Below are 22232 nucleotides of genomic sequence, written 5' to 3' on the forward strand. Positions count from 1 at the left end.
TTAAATATTTAAATAACTCTATGCAACTTTGAAGTCTGCATACTAACATGAAAACTTTGTCTGTTTCGTTTGTTTTCTCCTTCTGTGAAGCACTTTATAAAGGAAGGCATAAAGCCGCTATTAGTAAAATCAACAAACTCCACTTTCTGGTTTCTATCAGTTATGGCAAAATTATGTCATCCATGTAACCTTTTAAAAAAAAGATTGTTAAAGAGCCTACAATGGAAGTTATGAGATAATCTGACTCCCCCACTCTTCCTTAATCTGACCACTGTTTTGGTATCAAAGATGCAACCACACTACCTCCTGAGCCAAAGAAAGAGAGCTAAGCAGCACCTTCTGTATCAACACCTTCATTTTTGAAGACAATCATCAGGACAGGACAGAAGGCAAATGTCTAATTTGGATGCTGCATTGCTTTAGAGTTTATCACTGAATCTAATTTTGATCTGTAAACTGAAGAAAATATTTTCACTCTCTAACATGCCTTTGTTCTCCTCACTTGGAGACACTGCACGTTAATTACCAAGTCAAAGGACATAAAAATGAATAAATACAATTGGGCCAAAGAGGAATCATTGTAAAGGCAGAGTTTCCAAGTGCATGCACCCTCAAGGCTATTAGATATTTCCAGCGGTGCATGAAAAACTTATATATTACCCTCTTTACATCTACTTTTATGTTACCATACATTCATTAATTAAAGAGCAGGAGCAAAAAAAAATTATGAAGTTGATGAAAGGTTTACAGACCTTGTGACCTGTTCCAACCCCAAGGATTAGTATGGAAACTGTGTGCGACTGCAAATTATTATGCTCACCTTATTAGCATAATGATTTCCCACCTTCCATGGTACTTCATTGTTATCTATAAGCTCCCAAAGGCCCTTAAGCTTGTTAATAACCATTATGGCTGTGCAATGAAGTGAATCAAGACTAAACTGAACTCACCTGAGCCTAAGTAGATTAACCCTGCTCAAGTCCGCCAGTGTCCGTATGAATTCAGTGGGATCTCTTTTTTTGCACCAACAAATAAGGGCGAGCCCAAGTGGAATGAAACTACAAGCTGATTTTCTTTCTTTCACACACATACACTCACACAAGGATTCAGGGTTAGATTTTGGAATCTGAGGGTTGGGCAATAGTAGCACATTGACAGATACAGAGGTAACTAACTAGCCCAATACGAGTCCAGAAGACACGGGGACCCGAAATACTGCCTGAATTGCTTTTCATGAACATTAATGTGATTTGAGTTGTAATGATAGTTTATCTGTTACTTGTAGCTTAGCCCAGAGGGAATGGTTTCAAATGGTGACATGCTTCAAGTCATACATTCTGATTCTATGTATATATTTATAGAATCAATGGGAGGTCCACCAAATTTGAAGACAGACATAAAAAGATGGGCAAAAGGTAAATTGAGACTGAATAATGTGGCCAGGGCCAACTCCAGGTTTGAAAAAAAAAATGGAAAACTGATCACTGGTATCCCCTCTCTGTTGTCACTGGGCTGACCGAGCTGATGTTTCAGTGGGTGACTTGTTTAAGATCAGAATTAAGGCTATCTCATGTTGGCAGAAGCTTCACAAAGCTGGGAAATGGGAAGCTAAGGCGGATGCCTTTAACAGACATGTGCCATGCTCAGGGATGGTAATGTGCAAAGTACAGCACAATACTCTTGTTTCACATCTTATCCTCTGGGCACCTATACATTGCCTTGGCCTTTCAGGCCCACCAGATTCAGCCGAGGAAGATGGATGGCCTTGGACTAGTAGGAATGCCTTAAGTGCTGATGGTATTTGATGCAGATAATTTGTTGTTCTTGCTGCTGTGTGTCTTCAAATTGTCTCCAACTTATAGCTATGAATGAGTGATCTCCAAAATGTTCCCTGCTCAGCTCCTGCAGACTCAAGCCTGGTCCATGCTATATGGACGGAGATCAGAAACATTACTGTTTTGGACTATTCCCCTCCCCTCAATAATGTCCTCAAAGCAGTTCAGCTGCTGACTGACTGCTAGTTCAGTAGGAGATATAGAACATGCTCCCCACAGACCCCAAGTGTTAAAAGAAGAAGAATGGTAGATGGTGTTTTTTCCAACAAAGTCCACCTCAACCCCTGATAAACTCAAGTGAGGGAACGGTTGGCCAAATGGACAAAATAACTGCAGCCTGATGGCCATTTTAAGAAAAAAGAAAGACTCTGACAATAGAGAAGGAAGAGATGCTGAACAATAGGCAGAGGAAGAATAGAATGACAAATGACTCCGGAAAAGGAATTAGAATGTTGGTGTCTCTTGTGAAAAAGTGTCCTGGGGGAAAGGGGGGGAGAAGGAGAAGAAGGTTAATGAGTAATATGAAATAGAATGAAGGACAGGCAATAGCAGCTGCTCACACTTTTTGCAAAGAGAGACATAACCTGTGTGAATTCATTGAAGATTTATTTGACTGTAATTTAAAGTTCTTAAACACAACGGATGACTGAGATTTTGTACTCATTTTGATTAGCTTTATTTTTTTTAAATTAAATTCATACCATACATGATAACATTAGCATTATAGAATTTTCACAGAGGAATTTTTCTTTAAACCACTCTTAGTAGCACTATGTGTGTTTAAATGTAAACTTAAGAAATTGAGTTAAGTTCAGACATTTCCCACTGAGCTGATTTAATGTGCTTGCTTCTCTTTCCACCTGTTGCACCATTTGGACTGCCAAATGGCCAACAAAGCAAAACCAAACCCTGCTTCCCTGTTGTGGAAGACACTGGGTGAAGTTTTGTGTGATAGAAATTATCAGGTGCTCATTTATATTTCAGCAATTTATTAACTATTTTTCCAGATACGACTCCCATGGTGACTTTCATAACATACTTTTCAAACCAAACAAAATTACAATAAAATAAAATACCAGTCATATGAATTTGCATATAGAAATGTAATTAAAATAACAGATTTGGAAAGATCCAGATAAACAATCTTTGATTGGTGACGTACCAATTGACTGTGGGCAGGCATTTTGACTTCCTTATCTGCTGTAACTTGACAATGATCAATCTGTCTGGGGTTTTATTACATGGAGGAGGAGCACAAGGGGACACAATTATCCCTGTTGTTTCACCAGGAAGACAGAATTGTATGCTAAAAAGTGAAAAACATTGGTCATGACTCATAAGAACAATGTGATATAATCAACTTAAGATAATTACTAGCATTTTCAGTTGGCAAAAGATTTGGCATGACTGTCAGATCATTCCTGATTAGCTAATTGATCTGTTCAGTTTTAAAACCTATTGTGTGAATCAGAGTGATCAAGCTGATTTTATGTAAGCCAGCTGCAGCGGGGTACCACACTGTTACTGCTCTGGATAATATGTCACATTTTCACTTCCTTTTCTTTAAACTCTGGGACACCTAACTTTGATGGCATGCATGTGAAGAGGTTTCTTTTTCGGACTGCATTTCCCAGCATCCTCTGCTGGCCATACTAGCCGGAGGATAGGACATGGGGTTGGGGTAAATACATTCTAACTGCAGTTAGCTTTGCTTTCCCTATCCAGCTTGTGCGTGTTTGAGGAGGCCTGTTTGCCTCCAGCATGTCCTTGTGTGTCTAGAGCATTATTCTTAGACATCCTTCAGTCTCGAGAGACTATGGTAACATGCTCTGTATCAAGGACTTGGAGCAGCGTCTAGTGTGGCTGAAAAGGCCAATTTGAGAGTGACAATCTCTCGATTGAGATATACATACCCCAGGTTTGGGTTCCTATTAGTGAGAGGTGAAGGTGTTGGCATGGTTAAAGATAGAAGAATAGCTTTGGTAATCCAAGCTATATCCCACCCCTCCAAATCGGAACCTGTTGTTCTTGGCAGAGTGTAGAATTTTATTGACTTAAAATTCTCTAGTTATGTTGCAGGAAAAAAATTCAGGGACCTACAGAGTAGAATTAGCTTCAAGTCTCCCCACAGTAGGTCACCCCTTATTGGTTACCTCATCAACTGGCACTTACTATTCCAATAATTCACTAAGAGAAAGAATAACAAGTTCCATTTTACTTACAGTTCTTCATAGATCAAAACAAGCAGCATTCTATAGAAAAATATTAACTAGTTACATGAACAGAGCTTAACTGATTAAATAGCTTCATGACTAACTACATGACTTGCTACTGATGATTGTCTTCAGACTGTCTGACTAAAAAGAGGAGGAAAAGAAGACTTGAGCAGAGAAATGTGTCTCTCTTCAAAATTCTGAGGTAGAGAATTTTATTTATTTATTATTTATTTATTTATTTGATTTATATCCCGCCCATCTGATAAATCTATACCACTCTGAGCGGCTAACAACAATATTAATACAATTATAACAGCATAAAATAAAAATCTCGATTAACAAACATAACAAATCATAAATAACAGATAAAGAGAAAAATAAATTAAATTAAATTAAGTTAAATGCTGGCAGGAGGGAAGGCCTTAACATAAAGCCATGTTTTTAGCTGAGTTTTAAATGTGCCCAGGGTAGGGGCCGCGCGAATCTCAGGAGGGAGATTGTTCCAAAGGTGAGGAGCCACCGCCGAGAAGGCCCGGTTTCGTGTCTTCTCCCTTCTGGCCTCCCTCGGCGTCAGGCTCCTCAGCCTCACCTCCTGGCTCGCGCGGGTGATCCGGGTAGAACTTGGTGGGTGAAGGCGTTCCGCCAAATATCGAGGTCCCAAACCGTATAGGGCCTTATATGTAAGCATTAAAACTTTGAAGTCGATACGGAAACGGATGGGCAGCCAATGCAGTCTAGCCAGAATAGGAGAGATGTGATGGTATTTTCTCCCTCCAGTGAGAAGTCTGGCTGCTGCATTCTGCACCATCTGAAGTTTCCGTATCAACCTCAAAGGTAGCCCCACGTAGAGCGCATTGCAGTGGTCTAATCTTGAGATTACAAGCGCATGCACTAAGGTAGTGAGGGCCCCCGTGTCGAGATAGGGCCGCAGCCTGGCAATCCGCCAGAGATGGAAAAAGGCGGAGCGGACCACCGACGCCATCTGTGTTTCCATGGTAAGCGTCGGGTCCAGGTGTATGCCCAAGCTGCGGACCCCACTCACCGGAGTCAGGGTCGCCCCCCCAAACGAGAGAGAGTCGACCAAGCCACCAACCACGGGGGGCCCCACCCTCAGGACTTCCGTCTTGTCCGGGTTCAGCCTCAGGCCATTCTCCTGCATCCATTCCAGTACGGTCCCCAGGCAGCGCTGGAGGGACAGGACGGCATCACCTGCAGTTGGTAAAAAGGAGATGTAGAGCTGGGTGTCATCAGCATACTGGTGACACGATGCTCCACACCCCCTGATGACCCCAGCTAGCGGCCTCATGTAGATGTTAAATAGCATTGGGGAGATAATCAACCCCTGTGGAACCCCACAATTGGAGCTCCACGGGGCCGAGACACTCTCCCCAAGCTGAACTCTCTGGGGACGGTCCTCCAAGAAGGAGCGGAGCCAGGCTAACGCCAGGCCACCGATTCCCAGCTCAGAGAGTCTCCCCAGGAGGATACCGTGGTCGACGGTATCAAAGGCTGCCGAAATATCGAGGAGGACCAACAGAGACGTTTTGCCCCTGTCAGCCTCCCTCAGCAGGTCATCATATAGGGCGACCAATGCCGTCTCTGTACCGTGGCGCGGCCTGAAGCCCGACTGGAATGGATCCAGGGCATCTGTTTCATCCAGGAGAGCCTGAAGCTGGTCTGCCACCACCCTCTCCACCACTTTGCTCATGAAAGAAATATTGGCGACGGGCCTATAGTTGCCAATTTCGTCCGCCGCCAAGTTAAGTTTCTTTCGTATGGGCCTAATGAGTGTCTCCTTGAGGGCAGACGGAAACCTGCCCTCCAGGAAAGACCCATTAATTATTGCTGTGGCCCATTCAGTTGTTTTCGGCCTGGCTGCTTTGATTAGCCAGGCCGGGCAAGGGTCCAAGGAGGAGGTGGTGGCCCGACAGCGGTCAAGCACCCTGGCCACAGAGTCAGGCGTTACCGGCTGAAAAGAATCGAAAATAACCGGGCAAGACGGAGCGCTGGACATCTCAGCTCGATTCACTGCATTCAAAAAGGGAGAGAGCTCCCGGCGGATGGCCTCCACTTTAGATTTAAAAAATGCTGCAAATTGGTCCGGAGAAAGACTAGGGGGAGGCCCATCTCCCGGACCAACTCCGGATAGGTCGCGCACTATACGGAAGAGCTCCGCCTGCTGGTTGGACGCTTCGCTTATCCGGTTAGCGAAGTATGATCTACATGCAGCCTTCACCTTATTCAGGTAAAGGTTAGTTGCGACCTTGACAGCTATCCAATTGTTATCCGTCGGATTCTTCCTCCATCTACGCTCTAGCCTTCTCCTTATTCGCTTCATCGCCCGGAGCTCCTGGTTGAACCAGGGCGCCGGACGAGTTCTGCACCGGAGAGGGCGTTTGGGCGCGATCGTGTCTACTGCCCTGGTGGCAGCAGTAGACCAGCTGTCCACCAGGACGTCGACAGGAGCACTAGCCAGTTCAGCCGGAATCCCTCTCATGACATCCTGGAAACCAATCGGATCCAGAAGTCTTCGAGGGCGGGCCATTAAAATAGGCCTCTGCTCCCTGCGGAGGGGGAGGGCCACTGTGAGGTTACATTTGATCAGGTGGTGATCTGACCATGACAAGGGGACTGACACCAGGTCCGCCACCATCAGACCACTCTCGCCCCAATTGGAGGAAAAGACCAGGTCCAGAGTGTGACCACCCACGTGGGTGGGGCCGTTGACATGCTGGGACATGTTCAAGGAAGCCATGGTTTCCAGGAACTCAAAAGCTGGCCTGGTTACCTCTGCCTCCGCATGCACGTTGAAATCACCCAAGGCCAGAAGCCTTGGGGAAACCAACAGTGCCGCGGAGACAAAGTCGGCCAGCTCCAGAAGGGAAGTGGCTGGGCCGCAGGGAGCGCGGTAGCCCAGCAAAATCCCAATTCCATCCCTGGCCCCTATCGACACGTGGAGCGCCTCTAGACCCGGCCTCACCACCGAGGAACGCCTGGTAACCTCCAAGCTGGATTTATAAACAATGGCAACTCCCCCTCCCCGTCCTTCCAGTGTACCCTGGTGCTGGACATCATAACCGGGCGGGCAGATGAGGGCCAGGGGAGGACCACCCTCCCCATTGAGCCACGTCTCGGTTATACATGCCAGGTCTGCATCCTCCTCCAGGATAAGATCATGAATCAACTGGGGCTTATTCGATACAGACCTGGCATTCAACAGCACCAGGGTTAGAGTGGAAGGCTGGCTGAACTGGTTACCTCGATATTGGGGGTTGGTCACAGCCTCAGAACAGCGAACAGCCTTCAAACATCTGTTCGCTGTTCTACTAACACGAGCAGGGGCTGTGCCAGCGCCATATCGCCCTCTACCCATGACCACCGGGATATTAAAAGGCCCCTCGCTGGGCAAACAGGCCTCCCACTCCATGCCAGACAAAAGAAAAAGGAAAAGAAAAGAAGAAAAAATAAGAAAACAAACACTAAAAATATAAAACTTAACAAATAAACATAATACGTTATCATACAAAATTATAAACATAATACAAAGTAAATTAATTTAAATTAAATAATATATTAAAAGCATAATATAACATAATAAAATAGTAAAAGTGTTACCCCCCCCATCTAGATCAAGTCCATCCTCTACCACCTCGCAGCCTTGTCCTTTGAATTTTACTGGTCTTGATGTACTTAATAATGGTGGTAATTTTTCAAAGGCTGTTTGGGATGATATTAAGTCCCAAGAGAATGCCGAAGTGAAGATGTTACTCACGAGTTGGCTCAAGATAATGAGCGCAGGCGGCGTCGGGGGCAGCAAAAACCAGGCTAAGGAGTGATTAGTCCTTGGTTTCCCCCTTACCCTTCCTTGAAAAGATGGCAAGATGTTTTTGCAATTAAACCAGGGAAGGCAGGATAAGCAGTCCGAAGCTGGAAGGGGAGCTACCCGCAGGGAACCCAACATGGCGGCCGTCCAGCAAGTTGGCGATGGGGATCCTCCTTCCACCTCCTCGCCACAGACAATCCGCCTCTACGCCACAGCAGCCGATGGTCCACAGGTCTCACAAACAGCGCGGTCCCCACAGCCAGCCCCAGGAAAACCAACAGCCCGGTTCCAAGCTAGGACCTCGACCATGCGGTCGGAGCGAAGATCATCAGGGGAGGAAGGGCGCCCAGCCACTAGAGTCGGTCCTTTCTCCCTCAAGAAGGGCTGTCTCAAACCCAACCGGAGAGCCCGTTCTCAGGCAGGGCAGCTCCACGACAATGCCAAATCAACTCCTCAAGCTGCACGCAAGCGGCGCAAAAGCGAAAGCGCCCGAAACCACCACCTCCTGGAACAACGAGGCACCCGAGCGTCCGAGCTCCGCTGAGACCGGGAAGCCCAGATCGAACCTCTTCCCGGCTCCGCGTCCAAGCTCCGGCTCCAGCCCCGCAGCCCCGCACTCGATCCGGCAGCCAGTAATTAGAGGGTGAGGAGGGGGTCCAGAAAGAGGGAGGGGGAGAGGAAAAAGAAAGAAAGAAAGGGGAAGGAGAGAAAAAAGGAAAAAAGATAGCAGAGGAGCACAAGAGGCGAACCGGCGTGGCGGAGGTAAAACGCTAGCCGCCCGCTACCGACGCCATCTTGAGCCAGAAGGAATAATTGGGTTGCTTGATATTCCCCATAGTCCAGAAAGATTCATTCCAGATGAAACCTCTTAATGCAATATACAAGGGTTGCTAAATTTTAACAGTTGTTTGCCTGAAACCATCATAAGGAACCTGAAAGTATCTAAGGGGGTATGTCTCCCAACAATTAGAGTACTATGCCCCAGGCCAACATACCTTGCATGGTGGCAGCAGCGGTTGTGTGGAGGTCTTCCCAGAGGCTGCTGTGAAGAGGTTCTGTTTCTCCCTCTCTGACAATTTGACATTAGCCACAAGTGCACCCTCCTGTCATGGGCCCTGGGAAACGTAACTTTCCTCAGGGCCCTTGATAACACCGTTCAACAGAATTTGTTAAATATGGGATGTGGCTGCATGGAATGTGGCTACTCTTCTTTTTGGTTCATCAGGAGTCATCAGGCTCAAAAAAGAGTGGACTCTTCTCTTTATACAACACTCTGTTCCTAATCTGCCATGCACCAGTCCTAGATACCTAGCTTAGTCCTCTTCAACGTGAGGTGTGCCCCTCAGGACTCCTGGCAAATCTAGTTAATTGGAGTTTATTGGCACATTTGACAACTGTCGCACCTTGTCCAAGCTAGGAGTTGTACCGTATTTTTCGCTCCATAAGACGCACCAATTTTTTAGGAGAAGAAAACAGGAAAATATAATCTGTTTTCTGCGCTCCATAAGACGCACAGACTTTCCACCCCCCTGTTTTGTGGGGAAAAAGTGCGTCTTATGGTGTGAAAAATACGGTATATTCAGACATGTGCTTTTCTCTCTCCCAACAAAGATGCAGACTGCACGTGCAGGGAAGATCTTTTTCATTGCAATGAGAATGGCATAGGAGGAACCCTACAAGGTTCTGCTCTCCCCTACATTTATGTACATAGGTATAATTGCAGAAGTATTTGTTTGTCTTACATATTATTTTATATACATCTACTCTGTCTGTCTGAATGTGTGTGTGTGTTTGTATACTGTATATATATACTGTGTATATATAAGAAAAAAATATTTATGCACACACGTACAGATGCATATTTACAACACACACATACATGAACATGTATATGAAAGAACTAATGGTAAACAATATGAATACCAATTGGTTTCTGTACTCAGAATGACCCCAACTCTTTCAGCAATGGAATCTAGTGACATCATCTTTTGACAGCCCTGATCTTTAACCTAGTTTGATCCAAAGCAGATTCTTCTGGAATGATATCATTAAGGTAAATCCCTGCATAGAGAGTGAACCATATTCATATAAGCCATTTAAAGGTATTAAGTTACTGAGAATTATCTCCCTGTTATTTTTCTTCTGCAGTGCAAACAATGTGAAAATTGTAGTTAATGGCCCTCCTCAACTGAACTTTATAGTAGGTTGCTGGAGACATCTAATATCCTAATTATTGCTAAAATAATTTCAGAAGACATGCAGGTGTAAAGTTTTACCAGTAGAATAGTTTTTACAGGCTGTTTTAAGAGCAAAGACCAGAGTTTGTGCATTTTATTATTAACACATAGTATATTTATTATTTGCAATGTTGTGGTGCAGATTTCCTCATAGTTAAATGTTCATAGTTAAATTTTCTTCAAGAAGACATAGGAACAGTGCATATGTTGTGCTAACTGACCTTAACATTTCATGGCTTGCTCTTCCTTTTCATTTTCTAACTAAATAAGATGTTTCAGATTGTAGGACAAACCTCTAAGAAATAGGGCTGGAGCATCGGGGGCAGAACAGCAAGGGTTAAAGAATACTGAAAAGTTAAGGCTCCTTTTCAGACAGGAGCAAAGCGTGATGTTTAGACATGGAAGGAGAACAGCATCCCTGGCCTCTTGCATTATCTTCCATGAAAGCCAGAACCTTGATTTTCCATGGGCCTGCTTGCATGGAGACCTTCATGGCTAGAAGAGGGTATCTTCTTCAGACACAACACTTGCACATAACCAAACTGACCATGGAGAGGCTAGAGTTAGCCCACTCCTTCCCTCATTTTTTTAAACAAGACATGTTATTCATGCTGGAGTAGAGCTAAGGAGGGGATAAAATTGGGCAGGACAAATGTGAGACAAAATGAGAAAGGTCTGGGAGAGAGGGACTCCAATATCATCGGCAATGATGTATTGAGGGAAGAGCTAGACACAGGCCAAGGATTACATGCTCAAAGAGAGGCTGAACTCTGTGCTTCATGAAAATCCAGGCCAGTGCATGAGGTGATGTATCCTAACCAAAAGTATAAGAACTATAGATCAGGTGGATGGGACGAACTATTACGCCAGTCATAATTGCTGTTGTTCAGTGGATGTTGTAACCTTTGCTCAGCAGGAGACCTGTTTTGTGTGCTCATCGTGGGAACCCTATGATACAGATTTGCTTCTGCCTGACGTTTTTGGTAACCACGATTCAGTTTGTCCATCTGATTCTAACGAAGGTTGCGAACTCTAGTTCGAAATTAAATGTCAGTCGTCAATTTTTATATGACCTTTCCACCTGAGACAGCTTTACAACATAAGTCCGGCAGCACAAAAACAAGAACTGTTCAGGGCAGCTTCCATAGTCCAACAAAAAAGGGGAGAAAAGCTGTGGGGTCTTCATCAGGTTGGATACCAGAAAGCTGGCAATGGTGCAGAAGAAACAGAAAATTTCCAAAAGCCATTGTATGGGTCAGGTGTCTTAGTTTAAAGCAAGTTCCAAAATGGGAGTTGAGGAGTCAGGAACTCAGAATATGACCACTGCATTAGCTTGGGCATGGATGAAATCAAATTAAAAATAAGCAATTATGTGATGCAAAGTTGATCGCAGAGAAACCTGTTGGGGAATTATATCTTTTCAGCAGGGAAGCATCTTTTTGTTCATGCCACATGATTATGGGTAATAGTCATTTATCATAGTATTATTATGTTGTTGTTTAGTCATTAAGTTATGTCTGACTCTTTGTGACCCCATGGACCAGAGCATGCCAGGCCCTCCTGTCTTCCATTGGCTCCCAGAATTGGGTCAAATTCATGTTGGGTCAATGACATTTAGCCTACTCCTATAATATTTCTTTAGATTTTGTCATCTTGATGCAAAAGCGATATAGATCCATATTTTTTTGGTTTGGAAAAAAAATTGTTTATGGATCATTACTATTAAGTTTAGACACTCTGGATTTTTTTCTTAACCTTCAAAGAAGCTCAGATGTATTTCCATATTTTCCCATATTGGCCATAGACTGCAAAGGAAGTATAAAATTACAATGCCTGAAGTGAATTATACCAGAAGTTCTGACCGACTGATAAAATCTGTGAGATCAAAATCAATCTGTATCTTACAGACTGATAACATTGGCAGCAGGTAGATCAACCAAAATCCATTGCCACTAAAACAACCATTGCAGCAGTCCACAACATTTGATACTATAAATACAGCACACCATCCCATAATAATAATAATGTGCGATCAAGTAAATTTCAGATGATTGTAACAGAATTTTCTAGGTGTGAAATACTCAGAAGTGGTTTATCAGCCCCTTCTTCTGTTATTTGACACTGGAATGTAAACAGGGACTTAATTTTTGTATCTGATTTCTGAGTTATGTATTTCTGAGGAAATCCAGTTGCAGTAGATAAAACAGGTTAATTGCGTAGAATATACATTTTTTCTTAATCTCTAGTTTGAGCCTGAAGCACATCTTAGAAAAGTTTGCTTTCATACAAGGAGTGTTAATCCAATAATTTCTTACAATATTCCCCTGTGACATCATCTATTCCAGGAGACAGACAATTCTTTAAATTAATAATAACTTATTTAGTTATTAACTTGTTCAGTTATTAACTATGACAGACAGTTAATGGTGCTAATAATAAAGCAGCATCTTTTTAAACAGAGGCATTTTATTCTTTTCATACTTCTTCAATTATCTTACATTGTAGGCTTATTCCAAGTATATAATTTTAACAATATGAAAAGCAACACATTCTATTTTTTGTTAACGGGGAGAATCAGACTGGCTCCCCCCCTGTTTTTTAGGGGGGGTATTAACTGAAGAATGAACTAGCTTATTGCTTTTCCCAAATTTCTTTTGCTTCTCACATCTTTCTGCTTGTGAACAACTGCCCAATTTTAATTGTTCTCAATTTTTAAAATTTCCTTTGCTTATCTTCTCACACTCTTTCCCCCAATAACTGGGTGTCGGAGGTCAGTGGTTTCAATTCCTTATCATCCTTCTTTAAATAATCAGTTGTCCTTTTTGAGATCTTGCATTTTTATTCTCGATTCATTTTGAACTGAAAAACAAATTCTGCCCTTTATAACAAGTGTGGGTAAAGTGTGATCTATGGTCTGCATGAAGCTTTCTGGGGACATTTTTGCATGCCACTTGTTAATATCCTGAAGTCCCTTGCCCAAAAATGCAAAAAATGTAAGAATTTAAAAAATGAAAACAAAAATAAAATCACATTTTGTGTTTGGGAGGGTCTCCAAAACCACCACAACCCTGACAAACAAACAAACAAACAAACAAACAAACAAACAAACAAACTAACTAACTAACTAACTAACTAACTAACTAACTAACTAACTAACTAACTAACTAACTAACTAACTAACAAGAAACCTGATGTTCCTGGAACTTTCTTTTCCCAAACAGTGTGTTTTGTTTTGTATGTTGTCTTATTTACCCCTTCTGGCTGGTTTCAGATAGTCTCGGCTGCACTGGGGGAAAATATGAAATCAGACTTTGTTATGCTCCAGGCTGACTCTCTGTATTAGTTCAGCTTCATTGTTCCTCTACTTTGGGAGTACATGGTGATTTCTCAGAACTATAAGCATCCTTTACATACATTTCAGCTATAATTCCGTACACACTTACTGAGGCGTTAAGTCTCACTGGTCAGTCAAATTTGTTTCTCAATACAGTGATCTCACGGCTAAGGCACTGATTCATTCATCATCACAAATATTGTTAGCTTAATAATAAGTGATTCAAAATCAATTTGAACTAATGTTGAAAGTGGGGGGCAGAAATCCTATTGGGTATGCACTCTGAACATCCAGAATTGTTTGCTGAGTGGGGCTGGTTACAGGAATCACATACTCTCCCACCACCACCAGTGGCTGCCAATAGGTTTCTGGGCACAATTAAAAGTGCTGGTTTAAACCTATGAAGCCCTAAATGGCCTGGGTCCAAGCTATCTCAAAGACCATATCTCCCATTATGAGCCGGCTGGGGTGTTAAGATCATCACAAGAGGCCTTTCTCTCAGCCCCTCCACCTTCAAAGGTGTGTCTGATGAGGACACAGCAGAAGGCCTTCTCTGTGGTTGCTCCCAGACTTTGGAACTCCCTCCCACAAGAGGCCAGGCTGGCCTCATCTTTGCTGTCCTTCCATAAGCAGGTCAAGACCTTTCTCTTCAGGGAAGCCTTCCCTCAGTAACTAGCTACCTGTGTATGATTTTTTTAAAAAAGATGGATTGTTATGCATTACTGCTTTGACTAGATTTTTAGTACTACCTGTGTTTTCCATTTCTCAGAGTGGCATTGTTTTTTTTTAAAAAAAATTGTACATTTATTGTTCTTGTCTTTAATATTGCCTTTAAATGATGTAAGATACCTCTTTACCCTTTGTTCTTAGCTTTCAATATTGTCTTAATGATGCTAACCACCATTGCGTACTCATTGCTTAAAATTAAATATTATCTTTCACTCTTCTAAGCTGCCTTGGGTTCTTTTCAAGGAGAAAGGTGGCCTTGAGTAACTCAGAGAAGCTATGGGCTATGCCGTGCAGGGACACCCAAGACGGACAGGTCATAGTGGAGAGTTCCGACTAAATGCAATCCACCTGGAGTAGGAAATGGCAATTCCACTCCAGTATCTTTGCCAAGAACGCCCCATGATCAGAAACAAAGGCTAAAAGATATGACCCTAGAAGATGGGCCCCTCAGGTCGGAAGGCATCAAACATGCTACTGAGGAAGAGCAGAGGACAAGTACCAGTATCTCCAGAGCTAATAAAGTGGTTGGGCCAAAGCCGAAAGGACGCTCAGCTGTGGGCGTGCCTGGAAATGAAAAGAAAGTCCAATGCTGCAAAAAAAAATATTGCATAGGAACCTGGAATTTAAAATCTATGAACCTTGGGAAGCTGGAGGTGGTTGAACAGGAGATGGCAAGAATAAAGATCGACATCCTGGGCATCAGTGAACTAAAATGGACAGGAATGGGCGAATTCAGCTCAGATGATTATCATATCTACTATTGTGGGCAAGAATCCCGTAGAAGGAACGGAGTAGCCCTAATAGTCAACAAAAGAGTGGGGAAAGCTGTAATGAGATACAATCTCAAAAATGATAGAATGATGTCAATACGAATCCAAGGCAAACCTTTCAACATCATAATAATCCAAGTTTATGCACCAACCACCATTGCTGAGGAGACTGAAATTGAACAATTTTATGAAGATTTACAACACCTTCTAGAACTGACACCAAAGAAAGATGTTCTTCTCATTCTAGGGGATTGGAATGCTAAAGTAGGGAGCCAAGAATAAAAGGAACAACAGGGAAGTTTGGCCTTGGAGTTCAGAACAAAGCAGGGCAAAGACTAGTAGAGTTTTGTCAAGAGAACAAGCTGGTCATCACAAACACTCTTTTCCAACAACACAAGAGGCGACTCTATACATGGAAATCACCAGATGGGCAATATCGAAATCAGATTGATTATATTCTCTACAGCCAAAGATGGAGAAGCTCTATGCAGTCAGCAAAAATAAGACCTGGAGCTGACTGCGGCTCTGATCATCAGCTTCTCATAGCAAAATTCAAGCTTAAACTGAAGAGAGTAGGAAAAACCACTGGGCTACTCAGGTATAATCTAAACCAAATCCCTTATGAATACACAGTGGAAGAGAAGAACAGATTTAAGGAACTCGATTTGGTGGACAGAAGAACTTTGGATAGAGGCTCGTAACATTGTACAGGAGGCAGCAACAAAAACCATCCCAAAGAAAAGGAAATGCAAGAAATCAAAGTGGCTGTCCAATGAGGCCTTACATACAGCAGAGAAGAGAAGGGAAACAAAATGCAAGGGAAACAGGGAAATTTACAGAAAATTGAATGCAGACTTCCAAAGAATAGCAAGGAGAGACAAGAGGGCCTTCTTAAATGAACAATGCAAAGAAATAGAGGAAAATAACAGAAAAGGAAAAAGCAGAGATCTCTTCAGGAAAATTGGAGATATTAGAGGAACATTTTGTGCAAAGATGGACATGATAAAGGACAAAAATGGGAGGGACCCAACAGAAGCAGAAGACATCAAGAAGAGGTGGCAAGAATACACAGAGGAATTATACCAGAAAGATTTGGATATCCCGGACAACCCAGACAATATAGTTGCTGACCTTGAGCCAGACATCCTGAAGAGTGAAGTCAAGTGGGCCTTAGAAAGCCTGGCTAACAACAAGGCCAGTGGAGGTGATGACATTCCAATCGAACTATTTAAAATCTTAAAAGATGATGCTGTTAAGGTGCTACATTTGGAAAACTCAGCAGTAGTCAGAGGATTGGAAAAGATCAGTCTACATCCCAATCCCAAAGAAAGGCAGTGCCAAAGAATACTCCAACTACCGTACAATAGCACTCATTTCACATGCTAGCAAGGTGATGCTCAAAATCCTACAAGGTAGGCTTCAGCAGTATGTGGACCGAGAACTCCCAGAAGTACAAGCTGGATTCCGAAGGGGCAGTGGAACTAGAGACCAAATTGCTAACATGCGCTGGATCATGGAGAAAGCCAGAGAGTTCCAGAAAAATATCTACTTCTGCTTCATTGACTATGCAAAAGCCTTTGACTGTGTGGACCACATCAAACTATGGCAAGTCCTTAAAGAAATGGGAGTGCCTGACCACCTTATCTATCTCCTGAGAAACCTATATGTGGGACAGGAAGCAACAGTTAGGATTGGTTCAAAATTGGGAAATGAGTATGACAAGGCTGTATATTGTCCCCCAGCTTATTTAACCTATATGCAGAATACATTATGCAGAAGGCTCAACTGGAGGAATCCCAAGCTGGAATTAAGATTGCCAGAAGAAATATCAACAACCTTCGATATGCAGATGATACCATTCTGATGGCAGAAAGTGAGGAGGAATTAAAGAACCTTGTAATGAGGGCGAAAGAGGAGAGTGCAAAAAATGGTCTGAAGCTCAACACTGGTCCCATCACCTCCTGGCAAATAAAAGGGGAAGATATGGAAGCAGTGTCAGATTTTATCTTCCTGGGCTCCATGATCACTGCAGATGGAGACAGCAGCCATGAAATTAAAAGACGCCTGCTTCTTGGGAGGAAAGCGATGACAAACTTTGACAGTATCCTAAAAAGCAGAGACCTCACCTTGCCAACAAAAGTAAGAGCTGGACCATAAAGGAAGCAGACCACCGAAGAATTGATGCCTTTGAATTGTGGTGCTGGAGGAGGCTCTTGAGAGTCCCCTGGACTGCAAGGAGAACAAACCTATCAATTCTAAAGGAAATCAACCCTGAGTGATCACTGGAAGGACAGATCCTGAAGCTGAGGCTCCAGTACTTTGGCCATCTCATGAGAAGATTCCTTGGAAAAGACCTTGATGCTAGGAAAGTGTGAAGGCAAGAGGAAAAGGGGACGACAGAGGATGAGATGGCTGGACAGTGTCTGCGAAGCGACCAACATGAATTTGACCCAACTCCGGGAGGCAGTGGAAGACAGGAGGGCCTGGTGTGCTCTGGTCCATGGGGTCACGAAGGGTCGGACATGACTAAACGACTAAACGAAATGACAATACCTACATCACAAGCTAAAACCCAGGGTCACACACACCTAGGCACGCAACAGGCAGATCACGACAAAACCTACACTGTACTTTGCAATAGGATTCAGGCCAATAAATTGTACAAAAAAATGAAATAGGCCATTACAATATTTTAAAACATGTTTAAAATATCTTCCAACATTGCCTCTCTGGTTCAGCTGATTTTAGGTAACTTTATTAATTCAAAAGGTGGAAGGAAATATGTTAGTCTTTTTTTAAAAGCTTGTTTACTGTCTGGACTACCAGGCATTCTCAGTTTCAACCCATAACAGACAGTCACTGTCAAAAACGTGAAATTCCTTTTAGAAGTGGGATGTTCCCAATAATTTCAATGACAAAACAACCTAAATAATTCAAGATTACTGTAGCCATTACTGAGAATATAAACATCTTGGTCCTGGTAAAGGTATCAAGAGTGTTGCTAGAGATCCCAATCCTAATTGCTTTTAACAAGTGCAAGACAGAGGTGTGAGGAAACCTGGTATTGATTTTTGCATGTCTGAAGAGAAACTGGCCAACAAAAACAGAAGCATCAAAAAAAACGGAGTGCAGGAAAAGCAGCACTTTGCACAGGAAGTATCATGAAACAGTCTGTGTCAGCCTAGTAGTAATTGGTCCTTTGAAGCTGCAAATGTGAGAAGCAATGAACATTCATCTTTAAAGCACGTCAAGTTCCCTGAGTTTTGGTTCAAAGAAGAATGTGCAGCTATGCGAAACCTGACCCCAAGGTCTCTGAAAGTTTGGCTTAGGTTATGCTGGCACTGACCTTGTAAATTTAGACAGCTGCTAGGCTACTGCTAGAAGCAAATTATTACAGCAATTGTGGTTTTCAGGACTAGACCGAAAGCAAAAGGACACCTCTTTGGGCCTTGCCAGGTCAACTTTCACTGCCACAACCACGTTGTTGATAAATCTTGCCTCACAAGAGAACTTTCTGCAGTCTGGTAAAATGTTAGGGAACAAAGGAACACAACTGCCATTCCAAAAAAAAAAAGCGCTGACTGTATGATTGGCATGTACTCATGGACTGCTCATAAATAAATTCTGTTTTAGGGCTATGCATGGGATTTGGATAGATACCAATGTCCAGATGGACAGTGAATAATTGGGATTAATTTGTATGAGGTACAGATTAAAATGGAATGGTCAGATTTAGTTCCAGGACTAAGCAAAGTGGAATTGCCAATCAATTCAAATCTAGGGCAGAAATCAAATCAGATGGGTCAAAAATTACTTCAGCCTGCTCATTTTTTAAGAAAGGAACTTTGAAGTGTCTTGTATGCAAACCCCTGAAGTCAGCTGCCTGAAGTTAGGTGAGTTTTCTCCCCTTTTTAGGATCTCTCATGTTCACAAATGTAACCTACACCAATGCAAACATGCGTGTGCACACACATATGCACACACACACAAAGACACACAACCTATAGTTATTGGGTTTTTCCAAATTACTGACTTAATCACAGATTGATTTGGATCTGGGACACAAGTTGAATTGGGTGGGACACACGCACAGCCCTAGTCTTTATCTCCAGGGGATGAATGTTTTTAAAAAGTCCTTATTCGGTTTGATTGCTTTCAAAATATGGATATTTGTTTACGAAGGATTACTTCATGCTAACTGACATAAAAGGAGTGACCCCATGGGTATGATGTTTCTCCCACTCCCCATCTTAACATTCACCTTTAGTTACTGTAAAAAAAAAAAAACAAAACCTGGAGAACTCTTTTGGAAAATCCAAATGAGATGTTAGAATACTGGAAGACCTCCCATTAAAATTAAATTCTCTCAATCCTTAATAAAGGATAGAGAGAATTTAATTTTATATAGGCCTTAATTAAGGAGATATATATATACAAGAAGATTCTATTTCCATATGCAGATCCTTAGTAGTGTGAAGTAGGAGCATATTAATAATTTTCAAATCCCCCCAATTTCTCCCAAATCCACATTTTTGGACACATAGATTTTTTAAAAAACTGAGGACTTTTCCCCCCTTGTCATCCATAGGCTCAGGCTCCCCGAGGATCCAGAGTCTATATGGCTGAGTAGTTCTTTCTTCCTTGGTTTGGGTGTGTTAGGTTCATCCTCTCCTCCAACAGGGACATGACAGCCTGTTCCCAGAGATGAACTTCTACTATAACTCACATCATTTTATGAGGGGGTGCTAATAAGTATCGAGCCTTTCCCAGAAAAAAATTGAGCTAGGAAGCTGTAACTGCCACACTATTCTACACATTCCCCCAGGAAGTCAATGCACTTGCGACATCTGTCCTGCAGCTTCTTAAGTCCCTGCAAATAAAATTCTTCTGACTGCTGGTGTTACCACTCATTTGCAGCATTAGTTGCCTCCAGAACACTCCCAGATTTTCTTCCTGTTTTAAGGCTAATCATTATGTTGCTGTTAATAGTTTTCAGTTGAAATTCACTTCATCCGTTTCAGTTAACAATTCCCATGATCCTTTCACTTTCAGTGGTAAGATCTGATAATGTTTGACAAAAAACAAAACAAAACAAAAAACCCACCCAAAACCAGATAAAGCATACTCGTACATATGAACAGTGTTTTGTGTGGCTTGTCCATATCATGCAAAAAAAGTGTAATTATCAAATATTTCAGTTAATTGAGGTATTAATTTTAAGACTTTAAGATAATGAAGAAAACAAAATACCTAGAATCCAGTTATTTACACATGCATTCAATTGTGTAATGCATTAGAGTGAATTGCCACTAATTAATGAAGCACCAATAACATTACTATTCATACATTTAAAATATTTTACCTCCTCTTTCTCCTTAAATAGGACCCAAGGCGGCTTGCATAATTAAAATACAATATTTAAAACTAAAAACAGTAAGTATACAATTACTAAAAAGTATGAAACAAATACTACACTAAAGAAGATAAAGCAGTAAGGTTTCAATAACGTATTCAGCCAGCCAGTCACTAAGGGGCATCTTGTCTATAAAAAAAGGTCTTTGCCTGCTTGTGGAAGGACAGCAAAGATGGGGCCAGTCTAGTATCCTGTGGGAGGGAGTTCCAAATTCTTGGAGCAGAAACAGAGATACTAGGCAGACACCTGTTTGCAAAATCAGTTTATATCCCATAACCAGAAGGATACCTTATTAATAAGCACAATTCAGTATGGGAAGGTACACAATTTAATTTAAGCACGCATAAATCACCAGCTGGATTCTGGCCTGACTATGCTTTAACTTTAGAGAATGATGCAAAATGAACTCCATGTAGTGTTTTCTGTTTATCATCACTGGACGTTTAGAGATGAAAATATGCTCATGTTACAGGAGGGAAGGGGAAAGAGCTGGACTAAAATCATAGGACTATGATGAGTAAAGAAATCATCTGCAGGTGAAAATCTGATTTTTTTTTTCAGATTTCCCTGCATCCCTATCATGAGGAAATGATCCTCAAAATAGAGCTGAAAATCTTCTTTACTCCTTTTTGGGTATACTTTCTATTGGTTCTAATGCAGAACTGAGTCTGTTTTCCTGATTTGTGTCTCTTTTTTATTTCAAGGGGTGAGTCCCACATTGCATGAGGAAGGTCTTCAGCTCTGTTCTTGGCATCACCAGTTAACACGATCTCTAAAGCGAGAGAACTGAGAAGGACTTTTTCCTGGGAACTGGGACTATGGCCATCTGTCAGAATAGATGTGGTTAGATGAGACAGACCAGTGATCGGACTTAAATTATGGCTGCTTCATGTGTCCATAATGACACTACCAGCTTCCTAAGTGTTTGGACTTGTTGTCAGTGGTTCGCCAATGCCTTTGAACACAAGAACACTCTGTTGCATGTTGTCCAGCAACCATGTTAAGCTTCACAGAGGAAAGACATTTATATGGCATAAAACCATTACATTGTCTATTAGAACATTTCAAACATATTTGCATAGCACCGTGCTCCAGATTGTGAGCAACAGCTGCACATGTCTTTATCTCCAGACGTGTCACACAATATTCTTCCCTCACACACAGGGGTCTGCAAAGGTTATTTGTTTTAACCAGAGCAAACACGATATCCATTTGCATGCCTGCTTGAACTCCTTTGGTATCTTAGAATAGGCACACACTGCCTTTAAAAAAAAATTCACATCTTCTGTGTATATCTCCAAAACATACGCATACCCCTCATGCGTAAAAAGGCCATGCAAATGTGATAGGCAAACAGGCAGTGTAAGCACTTCTAAGGCTCATTGGTTTCAATGGGAGAGTTAAGCACATGGCTATATCTCTCCTGCTGATATTAGTAAGAGTCTAAAGTGTCCAAACTTCAGCAGAAGTTGCAGTAATAGCTGTGAAACTGAATGGCTTTATAAATGCCATTTACTCCATCCCTCACCTCAGTACAGTGGATACTTCTTCCTTTTCCATCTTCAATGACTATTGTATGAGGACCTTGGCTGTACGCACCCAATAAATTAGATAACAGGGGACACATCACCCCAAACATTTTGAGTGAGTCCACACATTCAGACCACAAACTATTTCTGCTTTTGGCTTGTACTTTTGATCCAGCAGCTGTGTGTTGAAACAATTCAATTCTTCAAAAAATTAAAACTCCAGTTTTTAAATGTAGAACATTGTGCTTCTGTATCTACAATTCAAAATGTTAGGAAATGGTCCCATGTTGCTGCACAATATTGTGCCCACATTGCTAGCAGGAAAAAGCATGCCAAGCTTTACATA

This window comes from Pogona vitticeps, chromosome 4, assembly GCF_051106095.1.
Source record: "Pogona vitticeps strain Pit_001003342236 chromosome 4, PviZW2.1, whole genome shotgun sequence".
In the NCBI taxonomy this organism is placed as follows: Eukaryota; Metazoa; Chordata; class Lepidosauria; order Squamata; family Agamidae; genus Pogona; species Pogona vitticeps.